The 15,905-nt window shown below is 30.8% G+C and overlaps 1 protein-coding gene across 7 annotated transcripts in view; it reads left to right on the top strand.

Annotated features, from left to right (window-relative positions):
- The first annotated feature begins 2,959 nt into the window (after positions 1 to 2,959).
- The window catches only part of LOC132717728 (cGMP-dependent protein kinase 1-like), a 91,018-nt gene continuing 78,072 nt past the window's right edge, over positions 2,960 to 15,905 (top strand). For 2 of the 7 annotated variants that reach the window (XM_060701280.1, XM_060701281.1), the window contains exons 1-2: positions 2,963 to 3,051; positions 12,698 to 12,786. The gene's annotated coding sequence lies outside the window, so the exon portion shown is untranslated. Of the gene's footprint in view, positions 3,052 to 12,697; positions 12,787 to 15,905 lie in introns of all 7 variants that reach the window. The other 5 variants (XM_060701283.1, XM_060701275.1, XM_060701279.1 and 2 more) reach the window with 5 other exon arrangements.

The raw sequence follows: 15,905 nt of genomic DNA, 5'->3' as shown, positions 1-15,905 counted from the left end.
GCAATTTGTTAAAAGGGCATGTTTTGACTGATTTTAATATGTTTATGAAATTTCTTGACGGCTTATAGTATGCAAGCAACAAATTTATATTCAGGTGAGCTTTTCGAGCAAAATTAATTTCTTCTGTATGTATATTTTATGACCAAATACACAATGTTTTAAATGCATAATTTGATAATTCGCCATTGCGTTCTTCAACTATTTGAAGTTCATAATATTCCTTGAAAATTGCTAATTTGTAGGCTGTTTGAGAATGTAATGACGATATTTTAAGAAAATAATTACTCGTGATTATGTAATCAATAAACTTATTTGAGTTAGAAATGTAAAATCTGCTAAATGTGAAAATAATTGAGTTTGCTCCAAATATATCCCATTTAAAAGGCATTAGCGTAATCAAACTGCGTTTAAGTCAACGTATTGCTTTCTTTAACAGTATTAAACAGGGAACGATCGCTTTTTGTAACCGTGGTTTCTGCATTTCATATGTGATGCTATGAGTGGTAAATTATTGAATCAGAATCAGTTTGTGTAGGTTCTGCTTCATATTAAGTTGACATGATTTACATAGAACAACCAAGCGTGATCAGCTCCTGTCATCAATATAGAGTATTTGTACCATCTGACCAATTTCTAAACTGTAAATACCTCCCTTGTTTGTATTTTGATATTGATATATCGGATGAATTGTTCCAAATACAGACCTGGACAAGTTTATTTGGGAAATTCGACACATTAAAGATTGACAAATTCATGGTTATTAAAAAAGCAATACTGATACCTCAAAAAAATATAGCAGCTATATTTATATTAATTTTGTCAGTTTACGATATATTCTGGGCGTCCGTATCCGAATGATCAATGTCTTTTACTTCAAACACTTGCCCGACAATAAATTGCATGTTACATCGTGTTCAGTGTGTTTTGAGGACAGCCGTTCTTGTTTTCAATATATGTCGCATATAATTTCTATTTCACTCACGGAAATGTTTTCCTGGTTCTAGGAGACAGGTTTAATCGATATACTGGAATCAACAGCGACTAGATTTCAAAATTTCTAGAACAGTAATTAATTGCATCAAACATGTTTTCATAGCAAATGAGAAATTTAACACCATTAGCATATTCAAATGGTTGATATTTTCTTTCACATGCTTTTATTCTTAAGTTTTAAATCTGAAGGAAACAAAGAAAGATTTAAAATTCAAATGAAAACGAAATGTTTATTAGTCTAAGCTGTAAAAAGGTTTTAACGTATAATATGATTACATTCTGTTTTGGTTTTTTTTACTGATTTTTTTTCTGTTTCATTTTGGATCTTCTTTTGAAATGTACTAGAAATCAAATTTGTTCGGACCTAGAAAACAGGTGAACAATACCTTGATAAAATGCATACCTGTATTGTCTTTTAAAGCGAGCCTTGTTAGCAATAATGCAAATGTTCTTGTTACTTTAAACACTTCTGAAGTTGAGTTTTGTATTGTTATGCTTTCTCTTTTAGAATATAAAAAGTGAAAAGAAAATGAAGAATTGGCAACGATTTGTTCAATTCACACAATATTCTTATTATATTGACATCAACGTGAAGATATTTAAACTTTAACAAAATACCCCGTGAAATTAACCCTCATAGTTTTTGTTCAAAATGTAATTTCATCTGAATGTATTATATATTAATACTGGTTGTACATTCCCATGTTTCCCAGGAAATATTTAATATAGTAGCATGGCTTCAACGGTCGATAAGAACAGTAATAAGTTGGGGAATTAAAAGTTTAAAATAGTTAAAACAAATATAGTACAGTTTGTATGGTTTGAAGCGATTTTGAAAGGAAAAAACTGCGAATTTATAACAATTAGGTAAATATGTCGAAAAAGTGTTTCATAATAGAACAAATGTGTGAATTCCATCTAGTGTAAATGGATCATATGCGATACAAATGCCATCGTCTTCTTGTTAACCAAACAACACAATTATATTTTATATTGAAGCCTTAACCATTTCTCTTTTTGCTGCAAAAAGAGCTTTATTGATTTAATGAAATGAAACAAAACAAGCACAAGATCTAATCATTTTAATGATTTAAACCAAATGAATGGTATTGATATAAGATTAAATTCTGTTTCCTATGCTTTAAGCATGGTATTTTTTATATGATTTCCATTTAATGTGCCTATGAGTTTAAAATTAATATCGAAAAAAATTCAACAAGATAATGTCAAGCTGCATGATTTAACTTGTCATAGGAGTTTTGTGAATAACGTGCTTAAAGTTGATTAATCGAAATGCTGGACGAAAAAGCGCTTGAAAAATTATCAATGATCCTTATATTCATCATGCAATGCCGATACACATTCGAAAACAAAACGTGGGTATATAATAAAGTTCGTGGAAATCGTTGAAATGTTAAATTTTAACTTTAATTTGGAATTTTATTAGTTAAAACATTTGCATTTTACAAGCTTGTAAAGTAATATATCCTTCCATATAAGTTGCCAATACGTATGCGCTGTTCCCAAACTACGTGTTTAAAGTAGTAGCTTCTATAGAAGTTACTGACTGAAAGCTAATAATGTCAGTAACGTCTGTTGTTACAATGATAAACTCATATATGAATTATATTCCATGTTGATATATTGAATTTCCTGTTAATTTCTTGAAATGATAGATTTTACTTGACAAAAATAGTCGGCGTTTACTGTAAATATTCAAGCAATCTACTTCCTTTGTCTCTATCTGACTGGAGTTGTTGTGCGGAATTTTATAAATGATACATAGTGGTGTTATGTAAATTATACAAAGATATGCAGTGTCCTGTAAGTACATGTCACAACTGAAGGGAGAATTTGTAGTGGTAAGCTAGACCGTTAGTGTATCTGATAAATCGTGCATAATGTCTTAGATCTAACCTAAGGAAATGCGAAATAGTTGGTACATGATATTGTAACTTTATTTGTAGATTTGCTTGAATTATAAGACGAAAGAACTTGTGCAACATTTTACAATGTTGGATATGTAAAAGGTTTTCTGAATGACAAGCACAGGCTGAGGTATGTGAACTAGATATTTGTTTTTTTTTTTACTTTAAAGCCACTGACCTCCAGATGGTAAAATGAAAAAAAAATGAAATAAAATTTCAAGTAAACAATAAATACTGATCTAGATAGGTTTATTGTATAAATCCATCATCACTGATCGGGTGTTTCTTTTCCATAATCTACTACGTTACTAATGCAGTAGCCAATATAAATAGGAAAAGATAATTCATTAAACGGGGTCACATGTCACAACAGTGGTCCGGAAAAACCCCGGTATCCGGTATGCCCGGGATCGTTTATCAATATTCGTCATGAGTAGGCCACTATCACATTTCAAGCTAAAGGTTAAATCTATAAATTGGTCGTTATATATATGAAACAATTGATCAATTATAATTGTTAGGGCCATGAACTTCTACAAATATAAAAACAAAAGCAATTGTTGGTATCACTATATGTTTGATAAAATCCCGGATTCCGTGCGTTCCGGAGCACAGGTCACGCTATTGTCCTGTACGATCACGTGATACTAGAAAAAAAACCCGGATGAAAGAATTCCGTGGTATAATAAAAGAAGGTATTTCCCGTTGGTGGAAAAGAGAACTGTTTGTTTTCAGAGCAATAATGTTAAGATATGTACATTTTGAAGTGTCATTTCGTTTTCTTTCAACAATATAATGTGTTTGAGGGGGGATTTTGAAATATTAGCAAGACGGCAGATTTTCTGCTACCTTTCGTAGGTCAGCTGCTTTAACAATTTATATCAAAGAATAATTATGCCGATGAAGTAATGTTCGTTTTCCCTTTTTTCATTTTTATGTTTTCATTGAATTAATAAGCTTTAGAGCACCACAGATTAAATAATTGGTGATAGTAAAACTAATTTAATTCCTTTATAGTTGAAATGAATAATTTAATTTATTTCGTCTTATAATATCCTTTGTTTTATTTATGTTGTTTTATTTTCATTCTTAATATACTGCTTAAACAAATAACACGAATTAACGTTTGATAATGAAACCATCAACTACTGGATCCTTAAAAGTTCCAATGTTGGTTGAAATTCTTTATGTATACTTCATATATTGATGAAACAAAATAGTGATAAACTTGAAACAATATAATCAGTTAATGACAAATATTTCAATTTTAAATCCATATTTACAACATCTACCTTTGTTATTTGAAATTTATTTACCATTTTTGTTTTGATATTTAGTATTATTTTTATCGGTTGCAATAATATTGACCAAGTATCAGTATAATTTGTATGACGTAGAAATGAATAAACACAAAATCAAGTTTCAAGTTTTAAAGTTTATGTTGTACTAAGGCATCCGTCCCATACACAACAGTTGTGCAGCAATATTATAACAATAACATATGAGTGTCGAAAAGAAGATGGCATTAATGTCAAACATACATGTATATTATACAGTTCTTATACAGATGAAAGTACTTTTGCTTACAATTTTCAATAGTTAAATTTATGACTGATTAAGAAAATTGCGTATTACAGTATCAACACATTTGCTTGTATTGCTTAAGACTTTGGTTAATACACATTGAATAAAATTCTTTCGTCTTTTATCTATTCTAAAATACTATCTAACTTCAAACTGTAGCAAGCATTAATTGTTTGATCAAGTTCAACATTTTTTGGTTTGGGATATGAAAATGCACTCATTTAGATTGAATCTTTATTACGTTGCTCTTGACTTCATTTGGAATGCCGTGTTTTATGTTTCTACAGGAAGCAAATACCATTTTTTCGTTCTTTTGGAGGGATTTTAGATCCATGCCTTTATGTAACAAATTGTATAACCTCCATGCCTCTTCAATAAAATGGTAATAAATAACATTAGGCTTATGTGTTTTGTATGTCTGTTGCGTGACATTTTGGTGTGGTAAATCAATTCTTTATTCTTATTTCGTATTTTTGGATTCCTTGGAGACTTTTATTTCTGCAGTATTCGAGCAAATCTGCGTATTACTATGCATTTGGGACCGTTTCTGTTAATCGGTCATAAATCATGTGAGAGAGGAAGGTACACATTTCAAGAAAAATGCTTTGATGTGATTTTTGACATGCAAAACAGTATAAGAAAAATTGTATTAACTATAATAGGATAGTTGTAAATGAGAATATTTGCTATAAGTCATTTAGAGCTGCATATTATAGCAAAACTGGGGTAGAGCTTAACAATTATTTTTGAAGTGGATGAAAAGACTTCGCAGCTAATTTTTATACATTATATCTTGTTTAAATAACGCAATCTTTCTGATGCTAGCAACGAGCAAGTTGCAGCTGAACATGAAACTTTTCTGAAGCAAACTTGATATGATGATAGTTTCTTATATTTATACAAAAGATATCATAAATGAATCAAATGATGGCCAACAACATGACTTTGTATTGTTAAACACGTGTTATTTCAATGTGCATAAATGATCTCAAACAAAAGGTATATGTTTTATTAAACATTTGTTATGCCAATGTGCAATAATAATGTGACTGGTATGGAGAGAAAAGCTTTTTATGGTTATTATATTTCTGTAGAGACACACGTATAATATCAAGAACTAAGGTGAAATATAAAAAACACCATAAGCGCTGAACACAAACATTTTACGACGTGCTCATCTTGAGAGACGAGATATTCCTCACTTTAACAAAACAATCATTATTGACGGGTCAGGACTATTTATATGAGTTGTAATTCCCAAGAAGAGAATGTCCAGACGAAAAGCAATATCAAATAATTGTATTTGTGCACTTAAGATTTGCGTCGCCGTGTAATGTAATAAATTTTTCTTCAACAAGTCAATTTGATTCCAATAAGATGGTCGGAGAAACACCATGTTGACATAGATGATGTTTTTACCTTCAAACATTGCCGTACATTGTATTGTGCTTTAAAGCTACGTGCAGCAAGAGTTATGTAATAATTTGAAGAAAATTGGATTGAAAAGAAACTACAGCTAATGAAAAAGGAAGGTATTTTATGAGTCTTGTCCTTATTTTAACACGCTTGTCGGTATTTGTTGTTAAACAATCTTTAAAATGCCAATGTTTCGCAAATGAAACTTAGTACATGCATATATTTAAAAAAACATAGTTACATGAGTGCTTTTAAACATTAAATATTTGCATTTAAGATATCTATATGATTGGTTGTTTTTGCGAACCTATCTTAACTATGTTGTAACTCACGATGTGATGCAATTTTAAAATACAGAATCTATGTATCAAATCTTCTAAAGCTAGACATTCATACAATGCCAGTTATGTCATATTTGTCACTTATCAATTAACACTGTCATCTAACAAGAAGACGTACGAAAAAGAAACTTCATCAAGACCTGTGACAACAATGCAGTATGTGAAAACTGCAGACTCAGTTTGCTCGAGGTGTTTCACGAATTGCAATTATAAGTGCAAGCAACACAACCTATGCCCTCTAGCACCGGCTTTAATGGTATTCATTTCTCGTAATAAAAACAATGGAATCAATATCATCTTTCAAGACTAATAATCTTTCCAGACGAAATATTTAAAATTTACACTGCAATTGTTTATTGTTTAAAGCATGCACGTTTTGTACTTCAAATGTGCACAGAAATGATTAAGAAACTTATGTCATTGGCAAAAGAATATTACAATGTAAGATAAACGTCTTGATAGAATGCCTGTAGTCTCGTTTGTATTCAAGCGCTCTAAAGCTTTCCCTGTTTCAAATTCTACTTGAATAGGGCATTTTCACAATTACAACATAATGTACATTTGTATAGTCTGTGTCGATATCAGCTACTTCATAATAATGACATTTCTTCCCGATACTTTATTTCTAATGTTTCCATAAGTGTCAAGTCAAGAATGATACAAGAGCCCGCTAGATATTTCAGACATTTCAATTTAGTTTGTCTTTTGTGTTTTATTCTTTGGTTACGATCACTAGGTTATTACACTAGGAATTTTATTATTTTCATTTGGTTGTGTTATGTTCTGCTATGTGACGAATTGTGATAACTTAGATTTGCTGTTTCTTTGGTTATTTCCTAGGTTTATCTTAGTGGACATATTTTTCAATAATTATTAAAATCATCAAAATTTTTAATAAAGAGGGGTTTAACCCCCTGGAACGTTGGAGGCTGATAAATTATGAGAAATAGATAGTTATATATCGTGATTTCGTTTGATTTTCAAATCACGTTATCAATTTATTTGGCGCATTAACAATCTACTACGTTTTATTCATTTGGCTAAGTTACCCGTGTTTTAAATTTGAACACCTGAACTGCGCTATTTTAAACATAATTCATTTATTGTGGGGGTGCATTAAGATTTACCCTTGTCCGTCCGTCCATCCGTCCGTCCTTCGGTCCGTTCCCTTTTTGTGTCGCACGTAGCTCAAAAAGTAATTGACCTAGAGTCATGAAATCTTGATCAGCATGTAAAGTTGTGCACCTGGATATTTTCATGTGGATAAATTTAGCATTTTTAGAGTTATTGCCCTTGACTTAGTACAAATTTGCAATTTTCAACTTGTGTCGCACGTAGCTCAAAAAGTAATTGACCTAAAGTCATGAAACCTTCCAAAAATATTGCTCAGCATGTGTCATTGTGCACCTGGGTATTTTCTTATGGATATATTTAGTTTTTTTTAGAGTTATTGCCCTTAAATTAGTAAGAATTTCCAATTTTCAACTTGTGTTGCACGTAACTAAAAATGTATTTGACCTAGAGTCATGAAACCTTACAGTAATGTTGCTCAGCATGTGTAGTTGTGCACCTGGGTATTTTGTGTGGATACTTTTAGTATTTTAAGAGTTATTGCCCTTGACCTAGTAAAAATTGACAATATCTAACTTGTGTTGCATGTAACTCAAAAAATTTATGACCTGTAGGCCTGAAAGTTTACAAGAATGTTGGTTGCACGTAACTCAAAAAGTATTTGACCTGTAGACCTGAAAGTTTTCAAGAATGTTGGTCAGCATGTGTACTTATGGATTTATTCAGTATTTGTAGTACTTGTATGTAGCCAAAAAAAATTTGAGATTGACAAATCGGTGGAGTGTGAGGGCACCCATGTCCTATGGACACATTTCTAGATTTTGTTCTTGATTGTTTTATTTTACGTATTGATGTTATATAAAGAAAAATTAAACCACTGAACATTTGCAATATGTAGCAAATGTCAATGATGACACTAGACAAATAAATACGATTTCATTTAAAATCACTTCTGTATCTGATTAAAATATCAGACATTTAACTTAATAACTTATAATATGTAAATAATTATACCAGATAAGACAATAGGAGACTATTTGTTTCATCAATTATAGTTTTTAAGTCAAATGGAATGTTTACTTGAGAAGTGTTAACACTATTAAAGTAACATCCATGCATCGTTTTCTTTCTTATGCGTAAATTTTGTTTCGTTCCTTTTCGATACTTCAAGTATGTATTCAGTTTACATATATTATTGTTGACAATGAAGTGATAAAGATATAAGAAATAGAATACTAAATGAAAGATATACTGCAATTATTCTCATACATTATAGAGAATTTGGTCAGTGCCTTTGTGTACCAATGTACTTAATATTTCCGTATAGATTTGATGATGAAAATCACTTACCTTTACTGTCTTGTTGTTGTTGTTGTTGTTTTTATATATATTATAGAAAGTTGCATTTAAAAACTCACTGGTCTATCATATGTAAATGACTATACATTTTCTGCCGATCTGCCATGTTTATAGTTAACACTACGTATGCAGATTGGCACATGTTAAGCTTACTACGATATCTGTGGGTATTCAATACTTAACTTATCTGAGTATTTCTCAGTCTATTTGATAATAGACTTTTTTTCTTAATCAAAGCGTGTGTTCATTTGTTGTTGTTGTTTTCGTTTCTTTTAACAATAATACCGAGTGTCCGAGTGGTTAAGGTCCTTGACTTAAAACAACTTGTCTCTTATCGCTATAGATTCGAATCGCCCCAGGGAGTTGGATATTTTCATTGAGGAAGCTATCCATCGCGCTTAAGGAACGTCGGTTATTCGGGTGCCTGAATAATGCACGGAGGGGCTCCTGAGGTGGTCGTCCTCCACTCATGAAGCTGGAAAGTCGCCAAACGACCTTTACAGTTTTTTGCAACATAAAATATAACAAGAAAAAGAAAGAACAACAACAACAAAATGTGTGTCCTTGGTTTGATGCCACGTCTGTAGAGTTCGAACAACCCCAGCACTGAAAACAGTGATGTTTTTCAGCTAAACAAATTTACATGAATGCATACAATTAAATTAAGCTCTGGCTACCTAAAATAACACGGTCAATCTATATATTGTTATTTTCATATCTTCTGACAATTACATATTAAGGATATACGTACACATCATTACAAGACTATGAATCGCCTGTATTCCTGGCTATTTACCATCATCGTTAGAATTTTACGGAATATGTACCGTCTGATTCGACGATGTAGAGAAATAAAAAAACGTCATAAAACTTGCATTGCTACCCTATTAAGCTGGACACCATTGTGTTTAATGTGTAATTCATGACATGTTCCAAAAACAAAGCTGGACATTAAGGGTTGACAAATTCATTCTTGTTAATGAAAACAATAATGATACCATAGAAAAATATAGCAGTTATATTTATATTAGATTTGTCTTTTAAAGATGCATTATGGGCGTCCGTAGCCGAATGATCAAGTTTTTAACTTTAAACACTTGCCCAACAATCAAATTGCATTCTATTTCGTGTTTAGTGTGTTTTTTATGTTTTGAAGACAGTCGTTCTTGTTTTGAATATGTGTTGCAGATAATTTCTATTTCACTCTCGGAAATATTTTCCTGCTTCTGGGAGACAGTTTCAATCGATAAACTTGAATCAACAGCGACTAAATTTCACATTTTCTAGAACAGTAATTAATTGTATCAAACATGTTTTCATAGCAAGTGAGAAATTTAACACCATTAGCATATTCAACAGGTTGATATTTTCTTTCACATGTCTTATTCGTGCGTTTTTATCTGAAGGAAACAAAGACTTTAAATTCAAATGAAAATGTTTATTCGTCTAAACTGTAAAAAATATATTAAGACATAATATGACTGCATTCTGGTTTTTACTGAATTTTTCTATTTTCTTTTGAATCCTCTTGAAATGCACTAGAAATCAAATTAATTCAGACCTAGAAAATGTGCAGAACACATTTATAAATTGCATACCTGTATTGTCGTTTGAAGTCAGCCTTTTTGTAATAAAGCAAATGTTCTTTTTCATCTAAATGCTTGCTTGAATCACTGGTGAAGTTGATTTTGTATTTTTATGCTTTTGCTATAAGAATATACAAAGTGAAAATAAAATAAAACAATTGCAATGATTTGTTTGATACACACAACATTCTCATTATATCGACAACACCGTGAAGACATTTAAACTTGATAAATTAACCGTCATACTTTTTATTCAAATTTTCATTCCATCTAAATGTATAACATGTGATGCTGGTTGTACATTCCCCATGTTTTCCAGGAAATATTTAATGTAATAGCATGGCCTTGATATCAAATTTTACCTTATATAAATCATATAAGTCTTCAATGGTCTAATCGATAATCTTGAACATAAATAAGTTGGGTAAATGAAAGTTTAATATGTATAGTTAGAATGGTTTGAAGGGATCTGTTTCTTAGGTTTTGAAAAAGAAACAACTGCGAACAATTAACAATAACGTAAATATGTCGAAAATGTGTTTCATAATGGAACAAATATGTGATTTACATCTAGTATAATGGATCAAATGTGATACAAATGCCATCGGCCTCCTGTAAACAAAACTAAACCATTATTTTAAAGCCTTTGAAAATTTTCTTTTTTGCTGCAGAAACAGATAAATTGATTTAATAACGAAACAAAACAAGTGCAAAATTGAATCATTTTAATGATTTAAACCAAATGGATGATATTGGATATAAGATTAAAGTTTCCTGAGCTTTAAGCCTGATATTTTTATATAATTTCCATTTAATGTATCTATCAATTTAAGACTAGCATAAATCTATTTTTCAAGTTTTGCGCTAACAAGGTAATATGAATTTAACCGGAAATGCTGCATGATTTAACTTACCATAGCAGTTTTTTGAATGACATGCTGCTTATAAAAATATCAATGCTCCTTAATCCTACAATGTTCATACACATTCAAAAACAAAACGTAGTTATATAATAAAGTTCTTGGAAATCGTTAAAATATGACATATTGACTTTGTTTTGGAATTCTATTTAAAGTTAAAACATTAGTATTTTACAAGTTTTGTTTAAACAGTATTTATTTCATATTGTTCAATAGAGAAAAGAAAGTCTAAAACGGCAAAATTGAAAATGTTGCAGGCTTGATCTGATTGAGCATGTTCATGGACGGTACTGTCAAGTGCAAACTACCGTTCAAGCCCCTGTAGCACCGGCTTTAGCAAAATTCAACATTTAATATGAACATTGTGAAAGTTTGAATTTAGAAACATCCGCATATGGCGTTTATCATGGAATCTTCAATGTGACACGTTCGTGTCATTCCATGAAAAGCGGCGTATGGTCCCAAGTGAAAGAATGCATGTGCCCTTAACTTGAAAACAATGTGCAGAACTAAATTAAATGGCATTTATTTTGAAAGGGGATCGAGGTTATGAAGCCTGCATATCATAGACATTTCGTCAAAAGACAACTTTTAAAAAGCAGGCAACATTTCCTAAGGTGATTCAACAATATTCATGCAGGCATATCGGATCGACAACATGTTTAAATACTGAGAAAGGATTGAAAAACAAGTCAACGACTTATGTTAATTTCTTTCCCGAGAATATAAAAAGTAAAGTATAATGTACAGTAACAACATGTATTATTACATTTGTTACTAACATGAAATAATTACAATTCAATTATAAATAGTGAAATGCGTAATTATAGTACAACAAAAGTAACAAAAAGTGAAAATAACAACTAATATGCAATCATATTGAATTGTAATTAAGTGGGAGAAGGTACGGGAAAAAAATTTGTAACAAGCTTGCAAAGCATTATAGCGCTCCATATACTTTTACAATGTGTGCATGCTGTACTCTTTTCCCAAACTACGTGTTCCAAGTACTTACTTCTATAGAAGTAACTGATTAAAAGCTAATACTGTCAGTTACGTCTGTTGTTAGAATGATAATTTTATATAATGAATCTATAAATAAATTTTGTTCCATGTTGAAATATTGATTTTGCTGGGAATTTCTTAAAATGATAGATTTTTACTTGACAGAAATATTCGGTGTTACATTGAGGAAACATGCATGATGGTTATATTGTAAATATTCACGCGATCTTCTTCCTTTGTCTCTATCTGACTGAAGATGTTGCGCTCAATTTTATAAATGATACATAGTGGTGTTATGTCCTGTAAATGATACAAAGTGATGCAGTGTCCCGTAAATGATACATTGCTGTGCAATGTTCCAATTGAAAGGAATATTTGCAGTAGTTAGATAGACCACGGGTGTATCTGATAAAAGTTCGTGCATACTGTCTATACTTATTCGTACTTAGGTAAATGCGAAAAAGTTTGTACTCTATATTGTATATTTTTTGTAGATTTGCTTGAATTATAGCCGCAAGGACTTGTGCAAGTTCTACGATGTTGGATATGTAAAAGGTTTTCTGAATGACAATTACCGGCTAAGGTATGTGAACTAGATATTTGTTTCAAATTTAACAGCTTAAAAAAGGGTCATTATGCCGATGAAATAATATTCGTTTTTTCATTGATACTTTTTAAATGTTTTATTTTCATTTCACTTACTTTTTGAAACAAGGAGCTTCAGAGCAACAAAGATTAAAGAATTTGTAATTGTAACACTTATTGTATTCCTTTGTAGCTGTAGCGTATCCGGAACAATGAATTTTCTTTTAATTTATTTTGTATTATAATATACTTTGTTTTAATTATGTTGTCTAATTTAACTCTACTTTTTAAACAAAAAATATATAATGAACGTTTTATTATCAAACCGTCATGTTGGTTGAAATTCATTGTGTATACTTCATATTATTTGAATAAATCAAATCAAGTAGCATCAAATTAACATTGCTGATACTGGCTACCACAGAATAAAATGACAATCCTACCATCACCGGCCCCACCAATCATACAATATAATAATTAAATGATAAACATTATATTTTTAATCCATCTTTAAAACATCTACCATTGTTATTTGATATTTACCATTTTTATTTGAGAATTTACCATTTTTTATATATATCATTATATTTATCGGTTGTAATAATATTGACCAATATCAGTATGATTATAAGGGTTCTTTGTATGCCGTAGAAATGAATAAACAGAAGATCAAGTTTCAAATTTTGTTTTGAACTAAGGCCTCCGGACTATATACAACATTTGTGCAGTATGTAACAATGACATATGAGTATTGAAAAGATGGAATTAATGTCAAACATACATGTGTATAATACCGTTCTAATACAGATGAAAGTACTTTTACTTACAATTGTAAATATTTAAATTTATGACTGATTAAGAAAATTGCATCTTACAGTATCAACACATATGCTGGTATTGCTTAAGACTTTGGTTAATATACATTGAATAAATTCTAACGTATTTTATCCATATTTCTAGAATACTATTAAACTTGAAACTGAACAAGTATTTATTGTTTGATCAAGTGCTCACATGTTTTGGTTTGGAACATCAAAATGCATTTATTAAGATTGAATCTTATTACTTTGCTCTTGACTTCGTTTGGAATGCCGTGTTTTATGTTTCCACAGGACGCAAAGGCCATTTTTTTATCTTTTGGAGAGATTCTAAATTCGTGCCTTTAAGAAACAAATTGTATAACCTCCATGCCTTTTCAATAAAATGGTGATAAATAACATTAGGCTTATGTGTTTTGAGTGTCTGTTGCGTGACATTTTGGTGTGGTAAATCAATTCTTTATTCTTATTTCATATTCTGGGATTCCTTGGAGACTTTTATTTCTGCAGTATTCGAGCAAATCTGCGTATGCATTTGGGACCGTTTCTGTTAATCGGTCATAAATCATTTAAAAGAGGAAGAAACACATAACAAGAAAAATGCTTTGATGTGATTTTTAACATGCAATACAGTTTAATAAAAGTGTATAAGGATAGTTGTAAATGAGAAAATTTGCTCTGGAAAGTCATTTGGAGCTGCATATTATGCTAAAACTGCGGTTTGGGCAAAATTCGAGCTAGACAACTAGTTTGTGGAGTGGATAACATTACTTGGCAGTTTATTTTCATACATTATGCATGTTATATCTTGACCATATAACAATCTTTCGTATCTTTGCAACGAGCAAGTTGCAACTGAAACTCAAAAATGATTGAAATTTCTTATAATTTTACAAAAGGTATCATTAATGAATCAAATCATGGCCAATAAAAGTACAAAAATATGCGTATTTTTAAACATTTGTTATGTCAATGGGCAATAATAATGTAAATAGTATGAGGAGCAAGGTTTTCTTATGGCTCTTATGTTTCTATAGAGACATACTTTCAAGAAGTAAGGTGTAATAAGCTGAACACAAACATTTTAAAGACGTGCTCATCTTGAAAGACGAGATATTCCTCACTTTAACAAAACAATCATTATTGACGGGTCAGGACTATTTATATGACTTGTAATTCCCAAGAGGAGAATGTCCAGACGAAAAGCAATAATAAATAATTGTGTTTGTGCACTTAAGAATTGCGCCGCCGTGTAATGTAATAAATTTATATTCAACAAGTCAATTTGATTCCAATAAGATGGTCTGAGAAACACCATGTTGACATAGATGAAGTTTTTACAACCAAACATTGCCGTAAAAGTGTACATTGTATTATGCTTTAAAGCTGCATGCAGCAAGAGTTATGTGATAATTTGAAGATAAATTTATTGAAAAGACACTACAGCTAATGAAAAAGAAAGAGTTTTTCTTATTTAAACACTCTTGTCGGTATTTGCTGTTAAAAAATTTAGAATGCCAATTTTTTGCAAATGAAGCTTATATATGTATAGTATATTATTTGAAAAGTATAGTTACATGCGTGCTTTTAAACATTTAATATTTGCATCTAAAATATCTATACTATATAATTGATTGTTTTTACGAACCAATCTTAACTATATTGTAACTCACGATATGTTGCAATTTTAAAGTGCAGAATCTATGTATCAAATCTTATAATGCTAGACATTCGTGATATTGTATATTTATGACTTTATAATTAACACTGTCAGCCAACAAGAAGACGTACGAAAGAAGGAACTTCATCAAGTCCTGTGACAACAATGCAGTATGTGAAAACTGCAGTCGAGGTGTCTCACAAACTACAATTATAAGTGCAACACAGCCTATGACCTATAACACCGGCGTCAACAGTATTCCTTTCTCGGAATAATAACAATGGAATCCATCAAGTAATCTTCACAGATGGATTGTTTGTAGTTTACACTGCATTTGTTTATTGTAAAAAGCATACGCGTTTTGTACTTTAAATGCGCACACAAATGATTAACAAACTCATGTCCTTGATAAAAAATACAATGCATTGTAAGGTAAACGTCTTGATAGAATGCGTGTAGTCTCGTTTGTATTCAAGCGCTCTAACGGTTTTCTCTGTTTTGATAGGACATTTCACAATTATAACATAATGTATAGTCTGTGTCGATATAAATTACTTGATAATAATGACATTTCTTTCCGATTTTTAATTTCTAATACATGTATTTCCATAAGTGTCAAGAATTATACAAGAGCCTGCT

This window comes from Ruditapes philippinarum, unplaced genomic scaffold, assembly GCF_026571515.1.
Source record: "Ruditapes philippinarum isolate M1 unplaced genomic scaffold, ASM2657151v2 ctg793_1_1_1_1, whole genome shotgun sequence".
Taxonomy (NCBI): domain Eukaryota; kingdom Metazoa; phylum Mollusca; class Bivalvia; order Venerida; family Veneridae; genus Ruditapes; species Ruditapes philippinarum.
The sequence above is the reverse complement of the archived record's forward strand: the minus strand, read 5'-3'. Positions and strand labels throughout refer to the sequence as shown.